Here is a 15,000-nt window from a genome sequence, read left to right on the forward strand (position 1 = left end):
ACGATTAGGGATGGGGGTTATTTTCAGACTGCAAACCGAGCCCAAATTGGTTGTAACAGAATCGACTCCATAGGTCATGCAACCGCCCTGATCTTTCATTCAATTTAAGGACACAGTATCCTTCTTTCTAAAGGCCAATCAAACTCACACCATTTTAAACAAGCTCTTCACAAATGTAATCCACGAGACAGATTATGTCTGCCATCGAACCAAAGTGCAGCTAGTTGCCATTGGTTACCATATGGAGCTTGGTGATTAATTAAACAGCCTCAATAGACAGATTTAATGCTTTCTCCAATTTTTTTTGACATGTTCGGTTTCTGCCGACACGTATTTGGCTTCCAAAGTACGGATCGCTTTCTACGTGATGCCACATTAGACACACTTTTTCTCAAAAAAAAAAAGAAAGAAAAAAATGACACAAAAGTCATCCAAGCTAAGCCTCTCATAAACTTTAATATGCTCTAAAAACTTCTTTTCTTAAATATGCATTGTTGAAACTGGGATGCGTCTAATACGTCCATTTGTCTTTTTTATGCCATCGAATACTCTAATCTTACATGTTAATACCTTGTCTATTCGGAGTCACTAGAGATTTCTAATATTTAATTTTTTTCCCCCTTTTTTATGGAGCTTTGCGTTGCTATGCTTCAAACTATTAATTGAATTAAGGAAATTCATAGAATAAAGATATGGGAAGGGTGGGACAAGTCACTGTTATCTCCATCGTTGAAGTGCTGCCCTGCATAAAATAATTTTTATGAAAAAGAAGCCATTTAGAATATATTCTGTAGAAGGGGAAAAATCCACAAAATGGAGGCATAATGGACATTTGGACACTTTTTACCATGTGTATCACAGAATGGATATAATATTCATTTTGAACCAGGGGAGTCACTGTTGATAGCCTTGCTATAATTTAATGTGGTAGTTGATGAACTAGAACATATATATGGTTAGAAAATTTAAGAAATGCATAATTCATAACAAGATTGGACTGTTGGTACAAAAGAAAATATGGCACAGAATCAGTTTAGTAGAGAAAGTGTTAAGTGAAAGTATTGTGTCCTTCCTGAATGTGCTTAGGTAATCATACGGGATAATGTGGTGTCAGTTATGTCAACGTCTATTGTGAAAATTAAAAGCTTCCATATTTACATTGAAAGGAATATTTTAATCACATGAGTCATTTGTTTCTAGGTCGAGGTGAATGTATTACTTCCTAATCAACAACAGATATTAAAAAAACAAAGAATGTACTTATACAATAGTAATCGATAGTTTTCTGTACGGACGCACTTCAAGAGACATCAGGTATGGAACTTCCCCCACTCGACTGCTCTGATTACGTCTGAAGTACGAAGAAACATTGCTTTCAAATTTTGGTACAAAGCCAGCAATTCTGGAGGGAAGGATTAGTCGATTACATCCACCCAGTACTCAACTGGTACTTATTTTATCGATCCCGATAAGATGAAAGGCAAAGTCGACCTCGCTAGAATCTGAACTCAGAGCACAAAGACGGACGAAATGCTGCTAAGCATTTTGTCCGGCGTGCTGAAGATTCTGTCAATTCGCCGCCTGAAATGTATGAAATATTATTGTGTCGATGCAAACCAAATTGATCTTGTTATTTATTAAACTAATCCATAAGATTTGGTTTGCAAGATTCTTTATATGAGTTCGTGTGTTGAAGCATATTCTGTTGTGTCTGGGGAGAGTCATTTTCTTTTTGTGCCTTATAATGTAACACACTCACCGTGAAAAGGTTGCAAGACGCAACGAAAATTTTAGGAAAATAAAAATAAGAAATAAGTGGAAATTTTACCGGTGAGTGTGTTACATTATAAGGCACAAAAAGAAAATGACTCTCCCCAGACACAACAGAATAATCCATAAGACGTTTTCCAAAATTACGACGAATTGCCAGGTTAAGGTAGATGTGTATGTAAACCAACTCTGCTTTTATAAGAGTACCATCATTTCTCGTTTGTATATTGACACAACACACACAAACATACGTGAAATTTAACTGAGGTAACTAAGGTGATGGCTTGCATCGTTGTTAGTTCATAGCAGGGTTCGACGGAGGAATGGGAGAAGTTTATTGCCATGTGGAGTTTTAGAGTTTTACTGAATCAGTTGTTTGGTTTTTATGTGAGAGTCAGAAAATGAAAGACTGTCGTTGTGTCTCCGAGGCTAGTGACAAAATGAATTAAAGAAAAAGTGCTGTTTGAGCAGATGAGTCTACTTGGGGGAGGATTTTTTGAATTAACTGTGTCTAGAAGTCACGATGAGAAAGGAAAAGAGATTGGAAGTGAGGTGTGAGTGTGTGGGGGGATGTAAAGAAATCGAAACTTTGGAGAGCAAAAACAAAATTCAGACTCTTAACTTCCATTGTATGAAAGACATCATCATCGTCATCAACAAAAACAACCCCTGAACATTATTATTATTATCTCTGTGAGTCTTAAGACTCAGAGCAGGTTACTCGGTTCCTATGGCGTAGACCGAGACCACAACAATCTCCAGTCTGTAGCAGGGTTATTCCTGTTTATAGCTGAGCAAACTGGAGCAACGTGAATGCAGTGTTTTGACTCAAGAACTCAATGCACTGCCCGGTCCGGGAACCGAAATTACGATCGCAAGATCGCGACTGCAAATACTCGGACAACTTGGCTACGCACCTTCACTATGAGACAGAAATAGTAAAAAGATTAAGTCAAAAAAGTGACCCTTTTCCTTTCTCATGAAAGTTTGAGACTTCGAAGGACAACTATGCCAAAAACACCGCTTCCATGTTTCTTGCTCAAAATGACAGCAGCTCTTTTTCTTTCTTTCATTTAATCTCAGACAAAAGACAGACACCCAAAGTTACGTTATATCACTCCTCGCAGCAAAATAAGTTATCGCACTTCTCTTTATATAGGTAATATACGCGTTATCTATGAACAAAATGATTTATGTCTTAACTATTAGAGTAAAAATGTGTACTATTGTGTGTGTGTGTGTCACTGAATTGTACCGGGAGGAGAATGATGTTTTTGTTTTTAACACTGTGCTAATTCGGCACTCACGCTCACACCTACACACACAAATAGACACCGATGCAAGAAACCCTATCTTTTGGCTTATCACACATGGTATGTAGTTGGTTATAGACATACATAAGCCAAATATATCCACAATGTGCAGCCCCTACACGTTATAAGCATGGTGTCATTTAGAGCACTTCCTGTTGAGTTCTGTTTTATACTTCCTAACACACGTTACATACAATACTATTTGTTAACAAAATTATTGTACAAACCTTTTTTGTACTTATTAAAATGCAAATATCTATGATTGAATCCCTGTAACCTTGGGGAGCGGTAGAAGACTTTGCCAGAAGGCTAATTAAAATAAGTTTAATTCATAGTGTTGTATTAATATCCGTGTCAGTGAAAGCAATATGATGATAAAACAATCTAAAGTAGTGATGGTTTGTGTTAGAAACTTGAAATAGCTCGCAGATAGAGAGGAGGAAAATACGTTAGTTTTAGAAAAGAAGAGATATATGATGCTTCCAGCAGGGCCCCTTTATAAGAAGGGTAAGAAATTACAACCGATACTTAAAATTATACAGAATCATGTGTTTACTGATATATATGATAACATAGATCAGTGGTCTGCAAAGAGAGTACTGGGGGTCTACAGACCTTTCAATATCCCGGGGACCGTGGGAAAACTCATTTAAATAAAAAGGGCTCTTTGTAGTGAAGAGATTGGGAATCACTGACATAGATATCTATCAGTATGTATGTATGTACATGAGTTGTTGGAGAGCCGCCGTGGTTATACGGCATGTCGAGAGCATTTCTAAACCTCGTGTGTGTGTGTCTGTGAGAGATGGGAAGAAATATGGGGAAAGGGTATCCATCTGTGAAAAGAAAGGATTTCGGTCTGTCAGGAAATCTGTTGAGAAATTTATTGTTGCAATATTAAGGAAGATGAATAATCTTCTTCGTTATCATTCCAACATCTCATATACCATCTTAAATTTCTACGATATTATTTTATTATCAGGCAAAACAGCAGTATCTAAAGAAACTAGCGATCGTCTGCCTCGAAGTAACCAAGAGTTTGCTTGGCGCCATTATCACGTCACTCGTCAAATGATTACTTTCTTTCATTTTTATTTATTTTATTTCTTATCAACTTATCCGCCAATTTTATGTACATAACACGAAAGATACCCCCTACCTTTATTTTTAAACATGCAATTGGAATAAATCTGACCCAAGGTCGCATCATCTGATTCAACAAAGTTAGTGCAAAATCGGCGGGTGGCCTCCAGGTAGCTCTGGTATCGTGATGGAAGGAGCCAAAACATTTACAGAGCTACTTCACTGCCTGATGAGACATCGACTCCTGCGTTCAGAGTCGGAGCACAGCAGCGTCCTCGGCATACTTTTATCATAAATGTGACGAAGAGAAGTCTAACGTTTCGGATAGATACCTTTGTCAATGAGATGAATTGTCTACTGGTTTCGGGCTCAGTCCTTTTGCGTGGCACCTTGGGCAAGTGATTTTTACTATAGCCCCGGGTCGACAAATGCCTTGTGAGCGAAACTGGTAGACGGAAACTGTGAAGAAGCCTGTAGGATCCATGTATGTATGTACGTATGTATGTATGCGTGTATGTATGCATGTATGTATGTATGTGTGTCACAGCTCTACCACTTGGTTTCTTTGCTTTCCTGTAACCTAGCGGTTTGGCAAAATAGTTTTCGATAGAATAAGTATCATACTTTAAGAAAAATCAAATAGTGGGGTCGATCTGTTCCACTACAACTCTTCAAGGCAGTGCCTCCTTCATGACTACAGTCCAATGAACGAAACAAATAAAAGAGAAGAGGAGGGGAGGCGGTAATAAAACAGTGAACCAGTGTTAGTCGGGAAAACGGTCAAACGGAACAGAATCTCAACTAATCGCTTTCACATTCTTCATTATCTAAAAAGTCTATCGTTTCATCCAATTCTTCATAGTCTAGTTAATTCCTCGACTTGACTTCTCTTTCCATTCTTCTTCTAATTCTATCCACGCTACACCAATAACAAAATTCTTAATTCGATAGAAGAAAGTTTCCTAGAACTGTCAGTGTGTGTGTGTATGTATATCATGTACACACATTGCTATCTGTATACACACATATAGACTTCAAAAGTAAGCACTATGGGCGATTTCGACAAGAACACTTCATGGCGGTGCCTCATCGTGGCCGCATTCCAATGACTGACAGAAGCAACATATAAAGTACACACACACACACGTATACATGTATGAGTATATGTTGATGTCTCTAGGCCGAGATCAGCCTTGTTCGAAAAACAGTAAATGAACAAAGGACACGGCAGCTATAACCATATGATCATTTTACGCTTTCAACATTATCTCGTGCGTCCTTCCTCCTTTTTAAAAGACAAGGGGTGTGATTTGAGGGAGAGCCGTCAGCTATTTTTAGCAAATGAAGCGACCACATAGAAGCGCCCTCATTGGGTTTCATACATGTGTGGTAAGGAAATATGACAAACACACACACACACACACATGCGTGTGTGCTGTCAGCTATGGTGTCGATGGAAAAGTTCACCGACTTTAGGGAAATAGTTTCTCTGGAGTTGTTTGTACTTTCATGCCAAGCTCTTTGAGAGAATGGAATGTTATAAATATATATAATAAGAACAACGAAGCTAGTCAACCAATGGTGGTACCGTTTCTCTGCCCTTCCCGCTCCTACTTTGCATTCTCCCACCACGCACACTCACTCACTCACTGTACAGTCTCCTCCCACTTGTACTAATCGCCTCTCCCTCTCCCTCCACTTATATACATGGAATGTATGTAAGCATGTGCGATATGGCTCCCGCTTTTGTTCATGTTGAGATAAATACAGAAACATGTGTGCTATGTTTATACACACACACATACATACATGCGTGTGTAAATAAAAGAAAAAAGTATATGGATCTCAGTCTGTTGAGACGATGAGTATTTGTTTTAGTTGTTCGATTGGTTAGATTGTCTTATTTAAATTATAGTGTAAGAAGCTAAGTGTATCATTCGTGCCCATAACAAAATAAATACTCAGGCCAAAATCAGCGTAAGAGAGTGAATGGAACAAGATGACCTTTTGAATAACAAGTGCAGACAAAACTACTACAGGCTTTTACAGATTCCGTCCACCTAGTTTCCACTCACAAAACTTGGGTCGACTCGAATCTATAGCAAAGTACTGGAATTGAGGGTTCCCTATTGCCAAGGCCAACTTCATCATTCGGTCACCCCTTAAGCCAGTACATCTGCATATATACACACACATTTGTATAATAGGTTGTTATATTAAGGGCCAAGTTATCAATGTGACATTAACTCACTCACACACTCTTGCATGATCCATCGAGCGATCTCCTCTCGCTACCTTTTCCACCGCAGCTACAATGGCCTTTGCCCCTCGAAGCCGGCTGGTCTCATGCCACATCTACTCAGGTAGCCCCAACTTACTCATATGTCCACCCTCGCGCCACCCATGTCCAACATTCCAAAACCCAGCACAAACCCTTACACCCAATCACAATTTCCTTGAAAGACCGACTTTTTGGAATTCCCGCCCAGCATTTTCTTATTGCAGTAGCCAAGTTGCAATAGTTTAAGTGGACCGTCCAAAGCCCCAACCTCGCTGCTGTCAGATGGTCACGAACAATGACCCTTCTGACCCCATGCAGCGAACAGACTTAAAATGAAAGAGACCATTCTGTTTTTTGTTTTTAAAGAGTATCTAGAAATACGTTGTCTACCACTGTGTCGGTCATTCGCTGCTGTCTTTTTTAAATTGTAGAATGTTAGTTAGAATATTTAGCTGTTCAAGTAAATCGAACGATTATGTAGGGACCCTGTCGATCGCATATATGTAGATAATGATTTTATATGCATATGTGTCTGTACTCTGGGTTATAGGTGTGTGTGTGTGTGTGTGTGCATGCTGTGAGAGGATTGTATACAAACAATGTGTGTGTGTGTGTGTACGGTGTGTTGATGGTGTTGTTTAACCCGATCCCACTTCTGATCGGACAGGCGACATCTGGTCAACTTCATTTTAACCACAAAGCGGCCTCACGGTTCCTCTCCGCCAAAGGCAAGTCTAAATTATCGAATATGCTTTCCCATTGTTCCTAGAAACCTAGGTACAACGATTCGAAGGCTATCTGGCTGCCATTTCTAGTAGGTCAAGCAATCCTGTAACGGCTTCCGCATTGTTGTAAACAATATTTTAAGGACTGAATATATTTTAATGTTTGTATATGCACTTATACACCTGTTGTGTGTGTGTGTGTGTTTATATATTACGTATAGTATCGGTGTAGACAGCAGGTGCTCAACGTTTAAAACGAGAATAGATGTTAATTGAAAGGCGTTTACCCATATATATATATATATATATAGGTACTACTTGAGAACAGTGGTCCCGGTGCGCGCACTCGCGTAGTCGTGCATCCGCGCTAGCTAGTCGTGACTAGTCGATCCTACAACGACTACCTAGCAAAGTAAACAAGACACAAATTAACACAAAGGATCGACTAATCATGACTAGCTAGCGCGGATGCGCGACTACGCGAGTGCGCGCACTGGGACCACTGTTCTCAAGTAATACCATATATATATATATGTTTGTGTGTGTGTGTTACGATATTACACACACACATCATACTCATCGTTTTTCTCTCGTTCTCTTAACGACAAACACAAAACACTCAGAGAGACACAACAAAGAAAGTTTGGCTAATCAAAAACTAATGATTTCGCAATAATAAGTTAACTTATTGGCGACTTTGTAAAGATTAATTTATTAGAAGATCGGAAACAAAAGCAGAAACAAGTAGACGTGGTAACAGAAGGGCAGAAAGAACAATGAAACATCAAATAATGATATAACAAGCAGAGGGTAGCTAATACCAAACGTCTAAGTGGAAAGAAATTAATAGAAATAAAAGAAACTTGTTACTTACAGAGTATATTATTATACAAAGTAGATCAGTATCCGTTAATGTAATGTAGTTAGCCCGTGGTTAGCCCGTGGTTGAATATTATAAGGTAAGAGACCAATATATCGTGTTAAAGGAGAGAGCAAAACTGTCAGCCACGCAAGGCAACAGGCTTTATATATGCCAGCAATAGCGCGCGCATACACGCACTCTCTCTCTCTCTCTCTCTCTCACATACATCACATACTTTCTATAACTGCAGCACACGTACACATGCTTATACTCTTTCTCTCGCACACACTCACACATACACATTATCGCCACATACTTTCTCTATAACTCCAGCACGCACCCTCATATCTTCTGCCTTTCTTTCTCTCTCACACGCTCCATTCACATACACTCGTCTTTCACTAACACACATAATTACTTACTCTCTCTCTCTCACTCCCTTACTACCTCTCTGACACACACACACATAACCACATACTCTCATCTACATACAGATTCCTTCTCTCACAAACTCTCTCATTTTTTTCTCGCTCATACAACTTACACACTTTTTCTTTCTCTCTCACACAATATTCTCTCTTTCTTTCACGCAAACTCATATACTTTCTCTCTTTTTTTCATTTCACACACACACACATTTACACACACATTTACACACACATATTTACACACACATAACATTCTTCCTCTCAACCATGCTACTTACAGATTTACTTTCTCTCATACAAACAAAATCCCCCTCTCTCGCTTTTCCTTCCTTTCTGTCTCTCAAACATAAATATTCTGTCTTTCTCCCTCACACATACACCCTGTCACTATCACATGCCACTTTCTCCCTCTTTCTTTCTTTCTTCTTTCTTTCTTTCTTTCTTCTTTCTTTCTTTCTTTCTTTCTTTCTTCCTTCCCCCTCCCTGTCTCTCTCAAACTTTACACTCTCTTCTCCTCCCTCCCCACTTTATTTTATATACTCTTCAATTATTTCATTGTTTGAAACTCTCATAGTACTCTCTCTCTCTCTCTCTCTCTCTCTCGCCCGTCTTTCTCAATGTATACGCATATGTGCCACAGCTTGGCCGCAGTCTAAACATTGAAACAAGTAAAAGATGAAATATATATACTTATATATAGAAGCATATATGTGTGAGTGAGTATGTGTGTGTGTGAATATATATATATAAACATACATGAATACATACGTATATATAAATATATACACACACTAATACATATATATATATATATACACATATATGTGTATGTATATTAATTTATAGGTGAGTGCACACACACACACACATAATTCTTCAGACTTTACTCTTCAATATTTACTCATCTTTGTTCTCATTTCTCTCACTCCTCCCTCCATCTCTTTGTCACCCTCCTCTTTCTCCCCCTCTTTTTACTCACTCCCCCCTCCCGTCTTCCCCCATAACTCACAGTCTCTCTTTTCCCCCTCTATTTCTCTCTTTACCTTCTTACCGCCGCCCGATACTCTTAAAAAATTTTCTTTGTTCTCTCTGCTTCTCACTCTCCTCCTCCCCTTCTCTATCTCATGCAAACGCTTAATTCTAGCTTTTAAAGCTTTCTCATCTATCTATCTATCTATCTATCTATCTATCTATCTATCTATCTATCTATCTATCTATCTATCTATCTATCTATCTATCTATCTATCTATGCTGTTGAGTCACCTTTTTTCTCTGCCTTTCTATTTCTCCATCTCCCTTCTTTACTCTCTCACTTCCTCTCTCTCTATTCCATCTTCTCTCTCTGTGTAGTCGCGTAGCCCAGTGGTGAGGGTGTTGCACTCATGCCCTTAAAGACCATGGTTTCGATTCCCAGACCAGCAGTGTGTTGTGTTCTTGAGCAAGCCGCTGCATTTTGCGTTGCTCCAGTCCAGGAGGCTGAGGAAGCAGCAAAAGAAGGCCTTACCATCGGAGAAATAATGAGACTCAGGCCAATAAGCAGGCAATAGGCGTAACAAAAATTGAATGATGGTTAGGGGTCAAGGAGATTTGAGGAGAGATCTGATTCTGTAGGAGGTGAAAAAGGAAGACGATGTCCACAAGAACCGGAAGGTAGTAAAGCAGAGCTAACAGGATCAGTGTACGATGTGGAAAGGTGCATTCCAGAAGTGTCTCAGCTGGAATGACGAGTGGAATATGGCACGTGACACCTCGTAGAATAAGTTTTCTCCTCAGATCTGTCTATGATTTCCTGCCTTCGAATAAGAACCAAGTGAAATAGGGCAAATCAGATAATCTTGAGTGTCCACTCTGCTAAGGTTAACAGGCAATGGAACATGTCTTGAGTTCCTGTCGACTAGCTCTAATCCAAGAAAGGCACAAATTGTGGAGGCGCAATCACGTGCTTAAGGGGATCGTTTCATATGATCACTATAGCAAAAGCAGAATCCATAACGGCAGAAGTTCCAGAAGCATTCTACATGACAGGAACAGCAAAAGAAAGCTAGGAACAACACAGGAATGGAATCTTCTGGGTGGTATGGATGACCGGAAGTGCTCAGCAGACCTTCCAGGATCAACAAAACAACAAGAAATCATCTCTTGAAGCCGGATATCGTGTTCCATTCCAGTTCAACAAAGCTACTGATTTTGATTAAACTTGTGGCCTGCCCCAGGGCCCAGTCTTGTCCCGTTTGCTATCGCATATCGATCTCATTACGCTTTTACTTCACAACACTTTCTTTACGATATTTCTGATGAAACACACTGCCTATGTTTCAATTATTTTTTTTTTATATAATGAAGAATTCATTAAATTAACTTTGTCAGTATTAAGCTGGTGTTTGGAATACAAATTAACATGAAATTTAAATGGAAGAAAGCTTTCATTTCGGTCACAACAGCAACATGGCCGAACAGTCTGAGCTGACGCTTCAGAATCATCCAAGTAACCGGATGCATTCCAGTTTCCGAGTCGAGTCATTGGTTGGATACGGAATCCGACCGATGGTAACTCATAATCTTACGAAGCTTTCTGGTATCAAAGGGGTTCAGCCTGGCAAACTCCTTCGCTCTCTCACACCACAATTATAGTCTTTTTATATACTCCAGCATACCTCCCATCCCCAACCCACACACACCACCACCACCCACTACTAGTTGCAATATGCTAAAAATAGTAGCCAAGTTTCCCTGAAATCCCACCTTACCATCTTAGAGAAGGATAATGTAGTCTTGCATTCCCATGGTGGATTCGAGTAGGATTGAAACTGGGGAGAAATGGTTTGCGAAGTGAACTTTTGAACCATGGAGTCGCTTGAATCAATCCTTGTACATTAATGGCTTTCATTTCAGTGGGTAGTGTGTCTCTTGGGTTCTATTGTCACAAGTCCTAGGCCCCATAGGGCCGGTTACCCGATTCCCATGGCGTTGTAAGTGACCGACATCAAAACATCTCCTCCCGAAAGGGACGGCAGTCTGGAGAAGGATTATACATTTACAGCTGAGGAAACTGGCACAAATTGAACTTCTTTTGATCAAGAACACAACGCACCACCTCACCTGGGAATTGAAACAGCGATCATGAGATTATGAGTGTAAACAGCCTAACCTGTAGGCCACGAGTCTTCACGACCTGTGCAGAATCAGACTATGATTTTGTAAGCCGTTGTGAGGAGGAGGAGGAGGAGAAGAAGAAGAAGAGGAGGAGGAGGAGGAAGAAGAAGAAGAAGAAGAAGAAGAAGAAGAAAAAGAGGAGGAGGAGAAGAAGAAGAAGGAGAAGGAGGAGGAGAAGAAGAAAAAGAGGAGGAGAAGAAGAGGAGAAGAAAAAGGAGAAGGAGGAGAAGAAGAAGAGGAGGAGAAGAAGAAGAAGAAGAAGAAGAAGAAGAAGAAGAAGAAGAAGAAGAAGAAGAAGAAGAGAAAGAGGGAGTGAGAGAGAGAGAGAGAGAGAGAGAGAGAGAGAGAGAGAGAGAGAGAGTAGAGAGGATATTGAGAAACAACAGAGCCACTGGTTCAGATGGTTGAAGCATAAAAGCCGAAATATTGAAACATCAAGGAACAGCTGCTGGCAACAATTAAGTGTCCCAGAAAACCGGCGGCGACGTGGAATGATATTTAAATCGCTGAAGAAAGGAAATACACGAAATTGTAAGAACAGGTGTGGAGTTATTACGTTGTTGTCTGTCCTGGGCAAGGTTTATTTCTTCTCTTTTTTTCTTTGCAGTGTTCTTCTACGGCGACTTCGACTTCGTGACACGAGTAAGGGAAGAACAAGTATGTTTTAAACGAAGAAGTGCGTGTGTGTGTGTGTGTGTTTGTGTATGTGTGTGTGTGTGTGTGTGTTAATGTGTGTGTGTGTGTGTTAATGTGTGTGTGTGTGTGTGTGTGTGTGTGTGTGTGTGTTGTGTGTGTGTGTGTGGAGGAGTCGAACTGAGAACAAATCTTCACAATACCGTATATCATAGAACAGTGTTTGGAGTTCCAACAGCCATTGCCAATAATATCTATTGACTTCTAAAAGACATTCGACGGCATTCGTCGACCATTTTGTGCTGTGAAGCACTGCAAAAATAACGTACAAGATTCCGAAGTAAAGCATCGCAATCTTTAGAAGTATTTTAAGTCCAGTTGCTGTGTGACAGAAGAAAAGGAAAACATCGATGCTTTGATGTTACCACAGGAGTTTGTCTAGGACGTACCCTGTTGCTATTCGTTTATTTACGAAAAAGACAGCAGTTTACGGTAACGATTGATAGCATCTAAAGATCAGAAATGACGGTTGGTCAATATAAGAATTTTTCATTCTTAGCAGAATCCGGAGACAGTTCAGAAGAGCTGACTTGTCGCTTGATGAAGAAAACATAATATAGAGAACTGATAAACTTCGATTGAGATTATTCTTGTAATTGGTAGACAAAATCTTCATTTAGGATGTTTAGAGTGTTTACAATCTAAAAACAATAAATCCAACACATTCAAACCGAATGTTTTGGAAAATATTTGACAATGTAGTGTGAGAGTGGATGTTATCTTTAGCTGGAGGACAACTTCTCTAATATGAACCAATATAAGGGAGACTTGGCTGCTAGAAAGAATAATCTAATCTCTCTCAAATCATACCTTATCATGATATTGTCTTTACAAAGGAAATGTCACAAAGGAAGGTGCAGTGATTGATGCATAGTAAGAAAGGGAAGAATGTTTTCGGTTAGAATGCTCTGATTATAGAACCGTTGTTTAAAGGATGACAACAACATCAAAGAACAAAAGCGATCAGTATTCAGTTATTCGATAAGCTGAAGCAACGTCTCATTGAGTTAGTGTGTAAGTGGTTGAATATTCCACAGATACGTGTACCTTTAACATAATTCTCAAGCGGACTCAGTGGGACAAGATTTGTAATTCAAAGTCTGGAACTTTGAATTACAAGAACAATTCCACTGCTCACAGCTTGCGTCGAGTCGCCAACTTGTGATTGGGGAGCGAATTTCTTAACTATTCAGATATGCAGCCCCCTCCCCCAACAAAGATGTAAATATATATATTCTTAGTGAAATTGGTTACATGTTACCAGTGCCACTGGTAACATGTAATCCGGTACAACCTTCAGCATGGTGAGGCTGTCCGGCGACTAAACCGGCAACCCTACTAAGCCTCCTTGGTAAGAAGGGGGATTTTCATTGGATACCCTGCAGAACGAAAAGCAAAAGGGTGAACGAATTCAGTAGAGCCAACATCCCTCCCACAGCTGGGAGTGAGTGACCCCTTGTCTTTGCTTAAACATCTCTCTAGAAGGAAAACCTTGATATAACACCCGTGACTTCGTCTGCATCCAGTGATGTGTGCTAGTTCTTCTTTGGCGGAAAACGCATGCGCTGTTTAGCGATTAGGATTATCCCTATCCAAAGCCTTTCTTTACTTAAAAAAACCCCAAAAGCCTCAGGCTCAGGCTTTGCTCCATTTTAGCATCTCTGTTAGGCCAGGGAACAGAAGAAAGAAGAAGAAAGAAGACATGCACCCAACACCAGAGCTGAAGACACCTCGGAAAGGGATGGGAGCCGCCACGTCAAAACGGTAGAGGAGAAGGGGCCGAAACCGGACGTGGTTCCTCCTGATGATGTCTTGAGCTGACTGGATCCTATAAAGGAGCTGTTGTGGTAGCAGACCACGAAACACGATTGTAATTCCTGTATGCTTTGGCTTGCCAAAGTAACTGTTGCAGAAAAAGGCAAAGCACCCAATGAAAAGTTCTAGAATGGAACGAAGGCGTGTGTAAGCATCAGCAGTAGGTCCCTGAACACCTGCAAGAAGCACCCATCGTTGTCAAATTTGCGCAAAAGAGTCTAGGTCCCTCAACAGAGTAAAAAGCCAGATCCATGCTGCTCGTACTTAAGAGAACAATCATGCGATAGCAATGCTCGGAATCGAGTTGCAGCCATCATGTATGTGTGTGTGTGTGTGTGTGTGTGTGTGTGTTGTAATTTGTTAATAAATAGACAGACATTTATAAACATATTTAATTGCGTAAATAACTCCACAGATATTTGAATATGAACGTAAGAAAATTCAGCCAGTTTGCATTTCTCTGTATAATTTTGGCAGTTTTTGATAAGAAATCAACTTGTTTTGTTTATAACCTGGAATCCTGACAATTAACACTTTTCTATGAATAAACTGCGATGACGTAAATAGATCGATCTTCTGAGTGAACGAAGCACAAGTACCTTTGTATGTATGTATGTATGTATGTATGTATGTATGTATGTATGTATGTATGTATGTACGTATGTATGTATGTATGTATGTGTGTGTGTGTGTGTGTGTGTGTGTATGTGTGTGTGTGTGTGTGTATGAGTGAGTGTTGGTATGCATGTGAGTATGTTTTTTTCCCTCTTTCTAGTTTTAGAATAAATTCTGACTGGCCACCCGCTTGCTAGAAAGGTTGAGAAGGAATGTCTCTTGTTTTGTTCATCTTTCTTTAAATCTTACGAAGGTCTTGCAG

At 39.8% G+C, this 15,000-nt stretch overlaps 1 protein-coding gene across 1 annotated transcript in view; it reads right to left on the reverse strand.

The window, feature by feature from the left end:
* The window catches only part of LOC115210681 (angiomotin), a 45,598-nt gene extending 37,403 nt beyond the window's left edge, over window positions 1–8,195 (reverse strand). The window contains exon 1 of the mRNA XM_029779354.2: window positions 8,047–8,195. The gene's annotated coding sequence lies outside the window, so the exon portion shown is untranslated. The remainder of the gene's footprint in view (window positions 1–8,046) is intronic.
* Window positions 8,196–15,000: the final 6,805 nt, after the last annotated feature.

Source organism: Octopus sinensis, linkage group LG4, assembly GCF_006345805.1.
Source record: "Octopus sinensis linkage group LG4, ASM634580v1, whole genome shotgun sequence".
In the NCBI taxonomy this organism is placed as follows: Eukaryota; Metazoa; Mollusca; class Cephalopoda; order Octopoda; family Octopodidae; genus Octopus; species Octopus sinensis.